At 26.7% G+C, this 18,879-nt stretch overlaps 1 protein-coding gene across 1 annotated transcript in view; it reads left to right on the top strand.

Annotated features, from left to right (window-relative positions):
• Positions 1-18,879, top strand: part of LOC139426973 (uncharacterized) — a 241,413-nt gene that overhangs the window by 159,117 nt on the left and 63,417 nt on the right. The gene's annotated exons all lie outside the window — the stretch shown is intronic.

The following is an 18,879-nucleotide window of genomic DNA, read 5'->3' on the forward strand; positions in this document are numbered from 1 at the left end:
TTGCCGTACTTCTTAAACACGATTATATAATACAATGGTTTGTTCTGTTTAACACCATATTAGTTTTGCAGCAAATTTTCTCCACTTTATGGTTTAATGAAGCAATTTTATCATTCTATGTTTTACCGAGTTTTCTGAAAGAGTGGAAAAAATATACAAATTTAGCCAGCAGAAATGTCTTTCATTCTGTTCTATAACCTTTTGCCATCTTTCTAGTAACTTCATGATCCCGAGTTTTAGAACTTCTGGTTCTTATCAGCAACGAACTCGACCAAATGCTATTTGAATTATTATTATTGAATTCAATGGTGCAAGGGCGAGAATTGCAAAGGAATCGTGATTCAGTCTTACAATGTGAAACCTCGCACATCTTTAGCTACACTCACGAAACTATTGGAACTTGATCGGGAAAGGATGCCACCCCGCTCATATAGCCCCGACACAGCACCATTGAATTAACATTTATTTAGAAGTTTACAAAACATTTTGAATATTATAAAATTTATAAATAATAATGACCTCAAATTGCAATTATTCGAGTTTTTGCTGGAAAGGACCAAAAGTTCTATAAGCACGGGATCATGAAGTTACCAGAAAAATGGAAAAAAATCATCGAACGGAAAGAAAGTTATTTGACTGATTAAAGTTCATTTTTTTCGTTTTGGAAAAACTGAGTTTTATCTCACACTAAAAAATCGAAATTGTTTCCTTGTACAAAAAAATTAATTTCAAACTATTTCTCATTAAATTTCTAATCGAAATAATAAATTGTTATACTTAAAAAATTGATTGTGAATTGAAATTTTGAATTTATTACTGAATAACTTTTTTCTAATTTTATAGTTTAATCTTTTAAATTTATCCTTTTAAGACTCAAATAGTTTCTGATTTAGGTGAAAAATCGTAAAATAAACAGATCTCTTAATTTACTCAACAATACTCTTCAACTGCCAAACGAATTAAACTTAGCTGTAAAACAAGATAAAACAAAATGCACATTTTGCAACTTATTACTTAGTAATTACCTCGATATAGACAAGATAATTATTTGAGCCGCACTGGCTCAGGGGATGGAGCGTTCGCCTTCCAATGCGACGAACCGGGTTCAAATCCCAGTTGATGCGAATTCCGCATTCGACCGCACTGCACCGACCACACTGCTGACGTGAAATATCCTCAGAGGTAGACGGAACATGGGTTAGAATCCCCTTGCCATCAGGCTACCCGTGAGAGGTTCTCGTGATCTTTCTCTCTATGTAACGCAAATGCGGGTTAGCTCCATCAAAAAGTCCTCCACGAAGGCAAATTTCTCTCAAAACTCTATCCAGGAGTCTTCTGGATTGGGTTCAAAATTACAAGACTATGGAGTTGAACATTAGTAGTCGTATACCCATAAAATTGGGTCGGCTGTTCAACGACGGTTATAAAATTATAAATTTATAAAATAATTATTCATATGATTTCAAAACCTAAAAAAATTATTTAAAAAAATTCAATTAAAATGGGGAAGTGCCAGTTCAGGTACATTCTTTGTAAGTCGAAGTCTTCACAATCTAATGCTACCAGTTCTTAAAATTATATTGAAATGCTGCCAACAATATCAGTAGCATAACGATATTAAAAATGTATTGAAAAAATGTAATTATTGTCGTCTTTTATTACAACACAGTAGCACCTAGATCAATCATTTCTCATATGACCATTAAATGCAAACAATAGATAAGAGAAAATGGCGAATGCGGGTCAACATAAAATGTTAAATAATGACTTGACAATGCATGAAGCTTAATTTAAAAAAATAATAAACATAAAAAATTAATAAATTTGCTATAAATATAATTTTCTTATTTAAAAAATTAAGTAATTGATGTAGAAATATTTACGATGCAAGCGAAAGAGGAAAACCCATTAATTTATTTAAATATTTGGAAGTTTTGATTTGAGCATACCGTTTTCTTCTCATCTCAAACAATAAATTTTCGACATTTGTAAAAGATTATTCAGTCATTCATTCATCCATTTTCATTCTCTTTAAGTTCCTGCGAATACAGAAAATTCCTCAATCTCTCAAAGGCTTCAAGAACTTTCGTAAATATTATCTCAGATTGTGGTTCCATATCGTCATCTTCATCAGCAGAACTTTGCTCACCTTTCTCTTCTCAGTTTCTGCTACCATTTGTTAAAAATGGTTGCCGATGCTGCGACAATACCGCAAGTTTCAACATTTTCCTCAACTTCTGCATAAACATCAAACGTACAACTGTAAATCCCATACTTTCTTCATCATCATTAGCATCAGGAATATTTCTCAGAACTATTTTTCTTCCAGAAACGAAATAAGTTCATTATTATTTTTTTAATGTTGGAAGAATTTCTGAACGATTGGAGCGGGAATCTGATCTCTTCATAAGCGATCTAAACCAATATTATTAACATTATAAGAATAACATTTGCGTCGGAACCGATAAAATAAGGCAAGGGAAAAAGAAACAGGCGGGAACGATGCGTACGTGTACATCATATATATATATATATATATATATATATATATATATATATGATATGAATTTAAATTTCCAGTTAAAAAATGCATAGATTTCAACTCTAACTTAGCCAATAAGGTTTTTTCTAATATTATTGCCAATCAAATTCATAGATTTTACAGGAATAATTCTAACTATAACGAGTTTTTATTAGATACTGATATATATAAAAACGATTTAATTAATAGCCATTTTCCTAGTTCATTTCTTAATTTCTATTTTAAAAAAATCTTAAAAAACTTGGTACATTAATTTTTAATTTTTATTTAATTTTTCTGTTTTAAGAATAAGCTCTGATTTTTTCAAGGTAGGAACTAACTATGATAAACTATTCCTAAAGCCACTGGACGGAATAGTTTGGATGTATGACCTTTTATACTGGATTAGTTAAATATTTTTAGTTACTTTTTAATATTTGTAGCCTCTTAAAATTAATTTAATTTTAATTGTCCAGTATAATAAACAGTTTATTTATTTATTTATTTATTTAATTATTTTTATTTTTGTATAAGTGAAATGGGCTCTGGTTCATAAAGAACCACCCCAAATAAATGCAGGTGATACGTGTATACTTTAAAATTATGTAAGGTTGTATGAATGAAGAATAAAACCTATAAACGGTTTTCTATTCCTGTATGCAGGCTCTGATTTTTAAATAAGTCACCCTATGAAAGATGGATATGTGTATTCTGTAATATTATGAATGAAGGATGAGTCTATAAACGGCTTTCTATCCTGACAGACTGACTTTTAAATTAATTTCCCTATTAATGTTTTTTTTTTTTTTTTTTTTTTTTTTTTTTTTTTTTTTTTTTTTAATTTCTATTTATTTATTTATTTATTTATTTTTTATTTATTTATTTTTATTTTTTAAGACTGCTAATTTATTCAATCCGTTAAACATTTTTATTATTTTTTCAATTTTATTACCTTTTTACTAATTGTTTCTCATAGATGGCAGCACTAATATTTTACCTAAACATTTTTTTTTTTTCTTCTTCTTCGATCAAATGTTTTTTTAATTTTATTATATTCGATTCAAGCTATAAGCAATATTTTACATCTTCGCGATTTTTGTTAACTGTTTTATTATTGTACTTTTAAACCTAAACCGCGTTTTAATTCACGCCGGTAAGTTTGATTTCCTTTTACATTTTTCTTTTATTTCATGATTTTTTTCAAAATAAGGTTTTTTGCGATATCGACACATATAAAGAATAATTTTTATCTTAGGATAATTATTCTTTATTCAGAAATATCGCATTATTTATGGCAATTAGATGTGTCTTGACAACGACTATTTGCCTATACCATTCTTGTTTCTCTACCATTTAGTTTTTTATTTTTATTTTATTCATGTTTTTCATGTTAATTTGTGTATATATATATATATATATATATATATATATATATATATATATATATATATATATATATATATATATATATATATATATATATATATATATATATATATATATATATATATATATATATATATAGTTCAAAATGAAGATAAAACAAAGGAAAATTACAGACAAATGAAAAAACAAGGGGGGGGGGAAGAAAAATAATAATAAAAAAATATAACAAACAACTGGGGGGGAAAAGAAAAAGAAGGATAAATTTTTTTTAAAAATCCGGAAAATAAAAGATATCATTTTTTCATCAACCTACACCATTATATCCGCAAAAAAGTTTTTTTGTATATATATATATATATATATATATATATATATATTAGCAATAATTAGCAATTTCTTCAACAATTTAATGTAAGCTCTTTTAAAAACATTAGATAATGTTGTTGAAAAGTTGATTAAGCATGTTGTTTAAAATGCTTTCAAAGAGTTTTTAAAAAAAAGTAAGTTATGAATTTGTTTATGGAAGAAGAAAAAACAAGTAAATTTTTTTCCAGAACTTAATTTATGTAGTTCTCTATTCATGGATTATTCTTAACTTTTTTGTCCTTAATAATAAAAATTTAAATAACAATAAAGACGTTTTTTATTTCATAAGAAAGATTTTTTTATGTGATTATTTTTCTCGTTGTCATTTGTGATCCTGTATTTCTTAACTTGATTAAATTACTACTCATTCCTTAACTCTTTGTCTCTGATTTAAGTAGAATCTTAACAATGTTCTCTATTCATATTCATTGTTTGAAACAACAAATGTTTGAAGTAAACCTTAGAAATACGCTGACGATTAAAATTAATACTAGGTCCTCCGCTTTTTTCTGAATACCTGTCACATTGATCTGAAAAAAATTTTATTAAATAATAAGACGTTTAAGTTCTGAAAAAATCCCTTTTGCAAGTAAATGCGGTGGCAAAGTACCTTAAGGCTCTAAAAAATAATTAAGACACATAATCAATTACACAATTTTGCTCTTAGGAACCCCTTAAGCAAAATAATCCTTATGAAACTTTTCAAGATTTTTTCACCTACCTTAATCAAAGTTTTAGCAGTGCTAATAAGATAATTATAGGCTATTCAATAATAGGCCGTTGCACATGTTGCATATTTTTAAATCTGAAAAAAAATGAAAAAAAAAGGCTTGAAGACTATCAGAACATACGTTTGCTTAAAAAAATATTAATAGCTGATATTCTTATAATTAGTCATAGAGATTAAAATTTATAGTGAATTCATGTATTTTATACAAATTAAAAGTTTAAGTGAACGTTTTTTTTTTTTCCTTTTTGATAAAGCAAGAACAGCATTTTTTTAAGAAAGCAAGTTAAGAAATATGAGCTTTTTTTAACACTTTAAATGCATGGCGAAATGATACACTGTAAAAGTTCCGGATCAAATTAAGTTATTAAGTACCGACACTTTACGTGCATAATCCAGAAAGCCTATTTTACTCCTCATTTTACTGTAAAATCCATTTTCACCGTAAAACAATATACCATAATTTTTACAATAATATTTATTTAATTAGAATTTTTTACGGTAGTTTTTCGTTGTTCACGGTAGTTACATTTTTTTATTCCATCAAATGTTATTTTCTTCAAGCCATTAATTACGATATTAGTATTATTGTCAGGTAAAATTTATTTATTTTTTTAATTTTTGAATTAGCTTATTATATTATTAAGTTTATTATAAAGAAAACTGTTTATTAGATTAAAATTATTAAACTATATGTTTAACTAGTTTATTATTTCAAAAAAGATACTAACATTTTAAATAGTTTATTATACTAAAAAATATACTATGCTATTTTTTCGAATGGGTTTGTTTTAAAAAAAAATTTCTGTGCGTTAATAATATTTAGAAAGCTTTAATGAGGTAACATGGTTTTCAACCTTAAAAAAACACCTATTTCAGAATTTTTTGACTCAAATAAAACATACAATACATAATATATGACTCTTATTTATTTAAATTACATATAACGTGCTTTTGAAAATTATATTTACTGTTTTCGTTAGTATATAGCGTCTGAGTAGTATATAGCTTCCATATGAAAACAAGTGAGTAAATCATTCAGATGTATGACAGTAATACAAGCGAAATATCATACCACTATAATTTGAAGAAATAAATTTATCATCATCTCATTGGAATTATTCTTCGACGTAAATTATTTTTATATATTCTTTTATTTTAAATTATATTGATGACTGATCAAATCAAAGCGTTCAGTTTATAGCGTACATTTTTTTCAAACTTAATTCAAAAATAGTTTTTGCAATGTTTCGAAAATAAGTGTTATGTTTATTTAGTAACTAATTACTTTGTAGTCATCAAATAATTTTGCATATTATACTTGCGGAATGAAAAAAAGGCATTTTTTAGAATCTCGCATGCATATTTCTTTTGATTTTTAAAAATAGTTTCTCAGTTGGTTTCCCAGCATTGAGTATTGTGGTTTAATGCACTAAATGAGACTACATAAATCTGACTTGGAACTTATTCATAATATGCTTTTTAATATCATTTCTACAGATTGCATTCCGTATTTTTCTTATCTTTGGCTTTAGATTAAAGAAAACAGTTCATAAAACATTTTATACCATTAAAGAAAACATTCGATCATTTTTTTTTAATTTTTCTTGTATCACCCCCCATTTTAATGAAATTAAAAGATAACTATCGCATGGGTTACTGCGTTAAAGGATTTCTGGAAAAATATACAATACCACATTTTTTGTATTTTTAATTAAAAACAAACACAAATTTTCTTCATAATTCATGCCTGAATTTATGATAATCTCTTTTATACCACTCACATAAATATTTCTTCTTTTTTTTTAATTTGTTGCTTGCTTGAATGATTTATTGTCCAACTATTATTTGGCCTGTTAGGAATTTTTTTTTACGGAAATGGCTTAGATTTGCCTTATTTATGTTTTCGCAAAAGATAAGCAATAAGAAATATTTTTGAGCTAGAGTCAAATGCTGTATCAAATCAGACATAGTAGCTATTTACTTTGAAGATTGCTTAAAACATCTTGAAAATGCGTATTTTTTATAGAAGAGTAAAAATTTTCAGTGCTCTTAAAAGATTATTTCATATCCATATAATTCAGAATTTAAAAAATATATATTTTTATAATTTTGATTATATTTCCATACTATGACATTTTTAGTCAACTTTTTTGAAAAAGTTCTGTTATAATTCGGAAATTTCTGGCAAAGTTACCAGAGATTATCTGTATGCTACGAAAAAAACACGCTGACCGAAAAATTCCCTGAAGAAAATAGGTCAGGTTACTGCAAAAAACTTTTGCATGGAGGCAAGCTGTATACCCTCTGGTTTGTATAGTGAAACAAAGTTCTAAAATTATAATTATTTTTTTGCATGATTTCTAGCATTTTGCATGATTTTTAGCGATTTTCGATGCATCGAAAACCACCACGTTTGAAAGAATCATTGTCGAATTTTTCTTTTTTTACACCGTTAAGCTTTGACTTTCCGAGGTGAAATTAAAACTCGAGACCTGCTTGGTATAAGGTCGCTTGTCTACAATACAAAGTGGTCGGTATCTGTTTAAATGCATCGCATTATTTGTTGCCACTCTTACACCAAAATTTTTCATATTCAAAATTCTGTAACTAAAAGATAAAATTGGTAACTATTGATACAGATTGTATTTGTTAGCAGAAATAATATCTCTTTTGACAGATAACAAAATAGTTCAAGAATAAACTACAGAAAAGAACAGAAATCTTCTGTTGGAAAGTCCCAGTATTATTATGTTTTCAACAGAACATTTTTCAGAACGTTCTTCTAGAAGTTTATATTTTAATTAACCGTTATTAATTCTAAATTATGTGTGTTTTAACTGCAAACAAAGTTTGAGTTTAACTGTAAAAACACTTTGAATAAATCTTATGCTCATTTTTAATTAAAATAACATTTTCGCCTAAGATGCACTATAAGACAATAGTGGATTATCCAACAATCAAAATATTTGGTTGTAATTCTAGAATCAACTAAGATAATGCTGGCTTACCAAATAAGGAATAATTGCTTCTAAAGTCATAACTTAATTTCAATTCAGTAAAACATCCACTCAAACATACTTAATCGTCTATCACCACAAACAATTTTTAAATCATTTATGGGTTATCAAAGAAATAAAATAATTCAGAGTAATTCTAAAAAATCTTTTATTTAATACCGATACATCAAGCAATAAAAAGTTGTTTCAAAACTCCTAAAACGATTTCAATTCAGTATCATAATCTACTCACGCGAATTGAATCATCTATTCTCATAAACAAATTTATGAAACATTAGTGGATTATCAAAGAAACAAGATAATCATTTACTTGATTAAGAACTTCTTTTGCTTCACAAAATATACGAATTGGAAATAACAGTCGACATGTTTTAAGCGCTCAAAAAATTGACGCCTTTTTTCATTTTTTTTTTACGTGTCGACTGTTATTTCTTATTAGTATATTTTTAAAGCTAATGAAATTTTTAATCAAGTCATATTAGAGTGACCGGAAAGAAATGCCGTTTTGGTGCATTTGATATTTGTCATCAAGATTTTATTTTAAATCAATAATTTATTCACCCGCATTAGCAACAACCTTACGAATGAATCGAAATGGATCGAAAAAAATTAACTAGTTTTTAAGACTAACGAATATTTAGTGCACCGAAACGACATTACTTTCCGGTTCCCCTAAAATATTACTTGGTCAGTTTTCTGGGGATTATTTATTTAAAATAATGAGTTGTAGTTCTAAAAATATTACAAATGTGCTGATGCAGCCATTAACTGATAATATTTTTCAAAAAACATAATGCAGTTTCAATTTATTATCACAATCTACTTAAACAAATATATTTCTCTAGTCTTATGAACAATATCTCAATACCTTCCTAATGTTTCCTAGAGAAACAAATAACCTATTTTTAAAGAAGTGGATCTATGGGACCACTTCATCGAACTCATATCTACTTAACCAAGCATCATCAATAATATGTATTGATAGTATGTTCATTCATGACGCACACTAAGTTACTATGACCACAATTACAAGCCATGCAAGAGTTTGAATGGACCGAAGAACATATCCCCAGTGGCAATATACATTTCCTGTTTGACAGACTTTTATGGGGAGAGAATCATGACTTTGCTCTTGAGGCTCTATTTTATATAAAGAAAGCTGAATCGAGATTATCAATAGAATATAATAGTTCGGTAGTGTGTGCTAGGTAATCTATTTAAGTTTATTTCTGGGACAACATAATACTGAAATGAGAGGTTTTCATTAATCAGCTATTTTCAGAAGCGTGTAATTTATTAACTTGGTCTAGAGTTTTATTTGAACAAACTAAAATATTTTTAAAATCACTGAATAATAAATTACACAAATATTAAAACTTTATAACTTGTTAGGATAAAACATAATCTTTTATTTGCTTTAATATATAGACTGAAAATAGGATTTAAATGCAAAGCGTAAATAAATTATAATTGTAGAAAATGATTTGAAATTTAAATTTTACAACTAAAAACAACTAAAATATCTTTAAAATCACTGAATTATAAATTACACAAATACTGAAACCTTATAATTTGTTAGGGTAAAACATAATCTTTTTATTTGCTTTAATATATAGACTAAAAATAGGATTTAAATGCAAAGCGTAAATGAATTATGTTTGCAGAAAATGATTTGAAATTTAAATTTTACTTTTAAAGTAGACAAAGTTTTAGCTTTTCGATGATGATGATTTTGAAATCGGTGCAAGTGTGAGAAGTCACAAACAATATTTATCCTAATAACACTAGCTTCTCCAAAAGTGGTTATTTAAATAGTTGCATTTTTTATATATAATTCTGAATAATTTCGCCAGCAATCTTTGTTAAAAAATAACAATGAGAAATATTTTAATCTCTTTTGTAGAGAAGTATATTATTCAGTAAAATTCCTGTAACTTTCTAAATTTATGTTTCATTAAATTAGGAATTTTTAGATAATTTACATGAATAAATTTCTTTGCATGATTAAATTTTTAGACAATAACATGAATAGTTAGAATTCTATTAAAAACTTATATCATCTTATAAGTACGCGCGTATAAAGATTATAAAACTTTTATACTACCATTCCTTCCTTCCTCAATGGCACGACAGCCCCGGGTGGGCCCTGGCCTTCTCAATCAACTTCCTCCAGGCCTGCTTCTGCCATATCTGCTTATACTACCATATCTGGTAAAATTATTCAATGATTAGTCTGAAATTATATTACGGTTTTTCTGTTATAAATAGCAAATTGTTATCAAAAATCTTTAACTAAACATTTACTAATTTATAAGTAAAACTATTTGAATATTAAAAATTTGTTGAGAAAGAATGAACAAATATAAGTCTTAATTTCACGAAAATACGTCTACATATCGAACATCAGTAAACACTTCACTGAAAAAACCAGATTGATTCCAACTTTCAGAAATTTAGAGGGGGATCAGAACTTTATTAATATAGGTTTCAATTTTAACTTAATTAAATGAACGAATGAATTATAATAACTGTAAAATGTGAGAAAATGGAAAACAGTTCATTCTTTTCTATCTCGAAACTCCCCAGCTTTCATGGTTCCAGTTACAATAGAAGAATTTTAAAATGTTTGATTTGTTTTCTTCATAGTATGATGCTTTCAGTTAATATTTTGAAATGGAGTTGTAACAATATTTTCAGTTCAAATAATGGAGACGCTAGACAGAGAAAAAGAAAAGTAATGATCTTGTCATTATAGATTAATTCTATGGCAGATATGCAATGAGTCTGGGGTATTTTCTCTGACCATGTGCTTTATCATTTTGCTCCAATGTTTAATTTTTACACTGCAATAGTACAGTACAACTTTATTTAGCTTTTCATTAATTTGTTTTGATTTTTTTTAAAAAAACGCATTTTGATGGAAAAATGAAAAATATTACTTTATGAGACAAATAATCGGTTCATAAAACAATACATTTTTGATGTTTTAACATATTTATTTTAGGAAAAAATATTATTTAAATTAGTATCGTAAAATAAAATGATTTTGTGGCACTTAGTAAGGACATTATTTCTTCCTTATTTTAAATTGCAAAGTAGATATTTGAATGTTTTACAAAATATATCTGCAAAACTCTTTTTTGATGCAATAGGGGAAACTTCATTTTTAAAGGAAAACGAAATTTTTAAAGGTTTTTTTGCGCCAAAAAGTGACTACCGGGAAAGTGTTCTTTTCACAAACATGAAAGCAAACTTAGTATCAAATAAATTTTACCTAAGAACTTATTACACCTTTTTATCAGATATATACACAAATTTTTGAATATATTTCGAAAAATTTCATTTTTTAATTTCTAAATTTTTAATTTTTTATTTGGGCAGGCAGACAAAAAAAATTCTTAAATAACTAATTAAAATCAGTCACTGAATATATATACATTCTTGTACATTCGGACCCTCATCGGTGTATGTCGACAATCACAGATATGCTTTGGTGAATGTCCGAAATATTTATTACATTCGATTTGATATGAATTTATTCGTGGATATAATTACATTTATTCGATATTTTAACCCTACACTGATGTTTTTTTAAGGTTAAGTGCCACTGCCTGGTATACATTTGCCCGGTAAGCCCTACACTGATGTTTTTTTAAAGTTAAGTGCCACTGCCCAGTATACCCTACACTGATGTTTTCTTAAAGCTAAGTGCCACTGCCCGGTTTACCCTACACTGATGTTTTTTTAAGGTTAAGTACCACTGTTCGGTATACCCTACACTGATGTTTTTTTAAGGTTAAGTGCCACTGCCCGGTATACATTTGCCCGGTATACCCTACACTGATGTTTTTTTAAGGTTAAGTGCCACTGCCCGGTATACCCTACACTGATTCTTTTAAGGTTAAGTGCCACTGCCCGGTATACCCTACACTGATGTTTTTTAAGGTCAAGTGCCATTGCCCGGTATATATTTGCCCGATACTCCAAACACTGATGTTTCTTCCAATCTATCGTCAGTAAGTATTAAAATATAGAATAAATATAAATATATCAAATAAATATAATAATATTAGCAAATAAATTAATATAAAATTGGATATAACAAATATTTCGGACATTCACCAAAGCGACTATGTGATTGCTGACATTCACCGGTGAAAGTCAGAAATAAAGGTATTTATCAAATATTTTGGACATACACCAAGCGACTACGTGAATGTTGACATTCTCCAGATTTCGGTATTTCACGGTAACATATATATATATATATATATATATATATATATATATATATATATATATATATATATATATATATATATATATATATATATATATATATATATATATATATATATATATATATATATATATATATATATATATATATATATATATATATATATATATATATATATATATATATATATATATATATATATATATATATATATATATATATATGTATATAGATATATAGATATAAACTTATATAATTAATAATAATTTTTCTAAATTTATACTCCGATAAGATTCAACTAAGTTCTAAGAATAGACCAAAAGAAAGACAATTATTGGATCATCACTGATAAGTAATCATAGAAATGATAACCATTTTAGGATCTAGAACTGTTCCTCAGCAGGAAAAAATTTCTGGACTGGTAACTTAATTATAGCTATAATTTCATACCTACAAGTGTCACAAACAATACCCCTATTCTAGAATATCTTTCCGAATTATGTCCCAATAAAAAAATAGAATTCTTTCTCATTTTTATCCATTATATTCCCCTGTTATTAATTATTCAATAAGCTAGTTGAAAGTTTTGAGAAAAATCTTTTCAGTATTTTTTTTCAATGCGCGTTGGAAAATATTTAAATTGTTTTTCATCCATCTTCTCTTAATGCAAACCTAAAATTTTTCTATCCTTTGACGCAGATTGGACGTTAAATTAAATTATTGTAATAGACGAATATTCCATTCATTTTGCTTGAGTTTTAGCAAATCACTTTCAAGAAATTAACATCGCTTAAATGAAATTACTCTCTTTCAAGTAATGTTAACTCTTTGATGCAGATGGAACATGAGGATGTCCCTTTTATATATTTTTCTGAGGCTCTAATTTCAATCAAAAATAAATTTTGTTATTTTTAATTACAAAAAATAGCCTTATAAGTACTAAAAAAATTCTCTTAGATAATCAGAATTATATTTGTACTTGAATATAAAATCCCAATAAAGTAGTTTGAGAAAAAAAAAAACAATTTTCATTCGTATTTAAGAATTTATCAATAACTGATTTTGTAAATTAAAGAAATTTCAAATATTGAGTAATTGTTTTTCTTAGATCTAAATAACTGCAAATGAGTGCAAATTTGATAAATTATTATTTGAAAATTAGCCGTGTTTGTAAAATTTTACCTTAAACGCAAAAAAGAAACCGGTGCTTTATGCTGTATATCATAACCATAAATTATTAAAACTCTGAATAAGATATTTTTCACATATTTCGAACTAAATTGATACAAAATGCGAAAAAAAGTTCTGAAAAATATGTTTAATAAAATTCTTCGTCAAAGGGTTATGCCTACTTACATAGATAAAATGCCTAAGTTATTTATTTTTCTTAAATACATTCAAATCTCATTTATCTCCTTTTACCAGATAATTAGTCCTTCAAAAATAACTTGTAAAATAAAAGTTTAAATATTTGCTCAATTTGAAGCTTAAATCTTAAATACTTATGTAACTACCTTAAAAATCTATCCAAATCACTTGTGAGCCGACTTTCTTAATCGTTAAAAACCTTGAGAGATTTTAAATGGCTCATTATCAAAATAAATTTCCACTCTTTTTTTTCTCCGAAGGCGTGATAAATTTTCGAATACATCTTTTTATCGTTACAACCTTAATCAACTTAAATTGTTTGAAAAACCTGAAAATTATTTTTTAGCAAATTTATCATTTTGTCAGTATTTTATTTAAATTAAAAGAAAGCTAATCATCGAAGGTATTTTTTTTCGTCATCAAATCTTTTCTACAGGAAAGTATTAGAAAATAAAATTAAAAAAATGCTAAAGCTGATAAGAGAATTTGATGAAACCATGGTAATTAAACTAAATGAGAATTAATGGAAAATTAAGATATCAGTCTTGGGAATCCTTTTCTCACCTTAAGTCACGTGCTTCGTGGTATAGAAATAAAAAAAAGCGTAAATAAACTAATGGATCTTAATTTATTTTTCTGAAGAATTTCCGTTTTATGAAGATTTATGCCATAGTCATGAAATATTTCCCGCTGTTTTAGTTTCTTTCACTAATATGCTTTCCCCATCTTTAAAAACATGCTTTTCTTATTTTATAAAATAGATTTTAAAAAAACTTATTAAATTCATAATGACATTTATATACTTTCATTAGTCTTCGAATTGTTATGACATGAAACAAAAAATTTCTCTTATCAATATAAACTGTTTTCAGTTTTTTTCTTCTTTTTCTTCAGGTGGTTTTTATAAAAAATTAGTTATTAATTTGCAAAGATGTTGAAAAAGTGTATGATAATATTGAAATGTACAGGTGTTGTATTCCTTGAGGTAAAAAATAGAATATTATTGTTGTTTCGAAAGAAAATTAGCAAATAATAATGTTTCTAAACAGTATTTTTGTGTTCTCACATATTTTTTGAGATGGAAGTCTTTTATTGAAATATATTAATTTGCATGCTTCTACACTATAAAAAATATAGTTTATCTTTACACCAAAAACCGTTTAAACTAAATTGCAACAAGGAGGTATAACGAAACGCCATACATAACTCATGGTTCGAGATGTTTCACTGTAACAGGAACCTAAGATGTTTCACTACACTGTGTAAAGTAGCCGCCTCCATTTTTGAAAATCGTTAGCACTAAAGTTTATAATTACAGTAAGATATGAAACACGCAAGAGTCAGTAAAGTTAGTTTACGATGCAATATAAAACAAGAACGAATAATTTAGGATGCACAAGCAATAGATAAGATAAAATTAATTTGTCAATCAAACATATACACAGCATAAAAAGCATATTTATATGAAATTATTCTATGCTTAACAAAGCAGATAAGTATAGAAATGATATATTATACAATTATTTAATACAATTTTTTTTAAATCTTCCTATAGAACATAATTATCTTTGTTATAAAGCTAAAAACCTATCAGGTTTTTACAACAGAATATTTCTACTTGTGGCATCGTGCGATGAGAAAATCCACTTTCTTTTGCTAGAATTGTAAACAAATTACTGATGTCGTCTGAGGATTTCCGCATGTATGCCAAAACTAGCAAAAAATCATAAATAGAGTAAATGTATCTTAGCTTGGTCAATATTTGTATTGGTGTTTAAATTTAATTTAACCCTTTAAAGTTTGTATGAACACTCGATTCGATTTTTACTTGAAATAACACAAGGATTTAAATATTTTTCAACACCAAATTCTGATAGATATTGCACTACTGCTTCTACAGTGTAAAGAAAAACATATTTTTTTTAAAAATAATATTAAAACTATAACATTAAAATTAAATTATCCTAATGAATAAACTTCATTAATTTTGCTTGAGTTTTAGCAAATCACTTTCAAGAAATTAACATCGCTTAAATGAGATGATTATCTTTCACGTGGTGTTAACTCTTTGACGCAGATGGAATATGGGGATGTTCCTTTTATATACATATATTTCTTGACCCTCTAATTAGAAACAAAAATATATTTTGGCATTTTTTAATTATAAAACAAATAGTTACTAAATAAATCTGTTAGATTATCGTAATTATGTTTGAATAAATTGTTAAAATCCTAAATATAATATTTTTCATTTATTTTAACAAGTAAAAAAATAATAACAAAAAAGTATAAAATATATTTTTAATAAAAATTCTGCATCAAAGGATTAATTTGAAAAATCCTAGTAAACCATGTCCGATAACTCCTACCAACCATTTTTATTTAATATTTAAAACAAGAACTTTTTCCTAGAAAATAGAATGTAAAATCATTAGTCTTAAAAATAAGGTTTTAATTTATTTAATAAAACCAAATTAAATTTAACAATAAAGGTTTTGACTTTCATAATGCCCTTGATTGTCTAAGACTTTTTAAGCCATTCTTTCGCACGTCTGAACATTCCTTTCATAATATTAACTACGACGTTAGTTTTTCGCATATTTAATAATTTATTACTTTAAGAAATTTATTCAGCTTCTTAAACTTTAAGATCATTCAGTATTCTCTGCACGAATATTTACATCACGCTATCGTAAGTAAATGAGCAGAAACAGCAGCAAAGATACAACAGAATTAATACATTAATAAAGCATTATTTATGAATATTTTATTCATATATTCATTTAGCAGGGGAGTACAATTATAATGTAAAATTTCTGTTATTGAAAAAAGGTTGAGGAAAATTGTTGTTGATATTCGATGATTACTATTTGTTTAAAAATGGAAAGAAAATAGCATAAAACATTATCTCTCTTATCTTAATAATGGTTCAAAAAAGTATCATTAGTCAATTATATACACTGATGTTTTTTTAAGGTCAAGTGCCACTGCCCGGTATATATTTGCCCGATACTTGGTGTATACCGGGCAATTATATCCACGAATAAATTCATATCAAATCGAATGTAACAAATATTTCGAACATTAACCAAAGCATATCTGTGACTGTCGACATGTACCGGTGAGGGTCCGAATGTACAAGAATGTAGTGAAATATTCGATCTTTCACCGACGTATTTGTATATATATATATATATATATATATATATATATATAGGGGAGAGTGAGGTCAATTGTAACAGGGTACGATTGTATCAGAGCAAACATTTCGAGTGCCGGGTTCTAGATTTGGTTCCTAGGTGGCGCACAAGGTGTATTTAATAAATTTACATGTACACCCCTGCTGGCAACCATTTTTATGTACTTTTGAAAGAGTTACATAACAAAAGATATTTTCACGCTACGCAATCCCTTTTTTTTTTTTTTTGGTATTAGAATATTATATTGTAACAAAGTAATTTTGTTTAAACAAATGAAAATTATTAACCGAATATGTAAGTGGACACCTTTATTAACATTTCAAGAAAAAAGAGTAGTTTTGCTAATTAACTAACATTGTTTTTAACAAATGAAGCTGAAATGGCGTCTCGGGGATGATTGTAACAAAAAGTAAAGGGACGATTGTAATAGCTGAACATAAATAATTTTATGTTTACAAACCATTACTTAACTCTTTAAGAACCACCAATAGTTTCCTATATCATTGATATTATGCTGCATGTGCATTATTTTATTTGTCACCTTTCACAGCATAAATTAAAATTTTTAACCCCTTAAAGTTAAAGGTTTAACCCTTTAGGTCTCTGCTCACTATTATTTTTACTCCTAAAATATCACTACTATTTTGATCAATAAAAAAATATATCACAACTATGATAATATGTATAATTAACTATGTTTCAGTTGAATTTATGAACTGTTACAATTGACCCCGTAAGTGGGGACAATTGCAACAAGTGCACAACTGTCAAAAATCGTTAATAACTAATATAATATTAAAATAAGGTATTTTTTTATTTTTATTTTTGTAATTAATAACAAAAACAGAATTTTTTAGAACTTTCAGATGAAATAATTAAAAATTCAATTTTTTTTTAACTCTTTGCTTAAAATTTTTATTATTTTTTGTAACGAACAGTTAGGGTATTTTTGTACTTAAGAGAAATCTTCTCAATTTTTACTTATAACAAAAGCTGTATTTTTTTTAGGAAATTTTAAATTTGCATGTTTAATTCACAGAAATAATTATTACTCAAACGTTCTTAAAGGAAAACAACCTAACCTTTTTAGTTTTACACAGTTTAAAAAAATCAATTTATTATCACCTTATTAAAATAACTTTTACAGTTGCCATGAATATTGCTTTTTTATTCTAGACAAATAAACGTGTTTAATCATAGTTCCACACAATGGATACTCATATGCTATGTTTGTTAGACAAATGATATTTGATAAATATCGCACCCGAACAATATGCCTTGTCATCATCTGTAAAAGATAATACAACTACGTATACACTTCTGTTGATCATTAACAGCATCTCAACGATAACTAAAACAAAAATAATACTAACTGAAAATAATAATTATAAATAAAGTCAGTTATGTTTATGTAAGAGGATAAGATATTGTCTGTTAATATCGGATGCTAACTGTATGCTGAAGTCATAATTTAAAATTTATGCATATAAATATTTTTATATATATATATATATATATATATATATATATATATATATATATATATATATATATATATATATATATATATATATATATATATATATATATATATATATATATATATATATATATATATATATAAATATATATATTTACATATTATGTGTAGCAAAGCTCTATGAATTACACCTTGTCTCTTAGACATTAAGCTTTTTTCGGCTCTGAAGGCTCCGTGGATAAGACTTCAATCAGAGATCTAGTATTTAACATGGAGAATTATTAGCCGCCGTCGAATCAGTAGTCGGTGAAACTCTACCTACCACTCCAAATTGTGGCTGTTACTTACTTATGACTAACAATGCATTGAAACAAAGCCCCTTTAAATATATACACATCGAGAAACCGATATTTTGAATTACTCCGTGAACGAAAAACTCGGTTATATGCGCTTGAACAAAACTTACTTAATTTCACCGAGATTCTTGTTTTTTCCTCTCTGTATTTTTACATGAAAATTTTTAAACTGCACCTTTACTTTTGGCAATAATATTCGAGTTAAAAAAATTTCA

This window comes from Parasteatoda tepidariorum, chromosome 11, assembly GCF_982258835.1.
Source record: "Parasteatoda tepidariorum strain Cologne lab strain chromosome 11, Ptep-v5.0, whole genome shotgun sequence".
Lineage (NCBI taxonomy): Eukaryota > Metazoa > Arthropoda > Arachnida > Araneae > Theridiidae > Parasteatoda > Parasteatoda tepidariorum.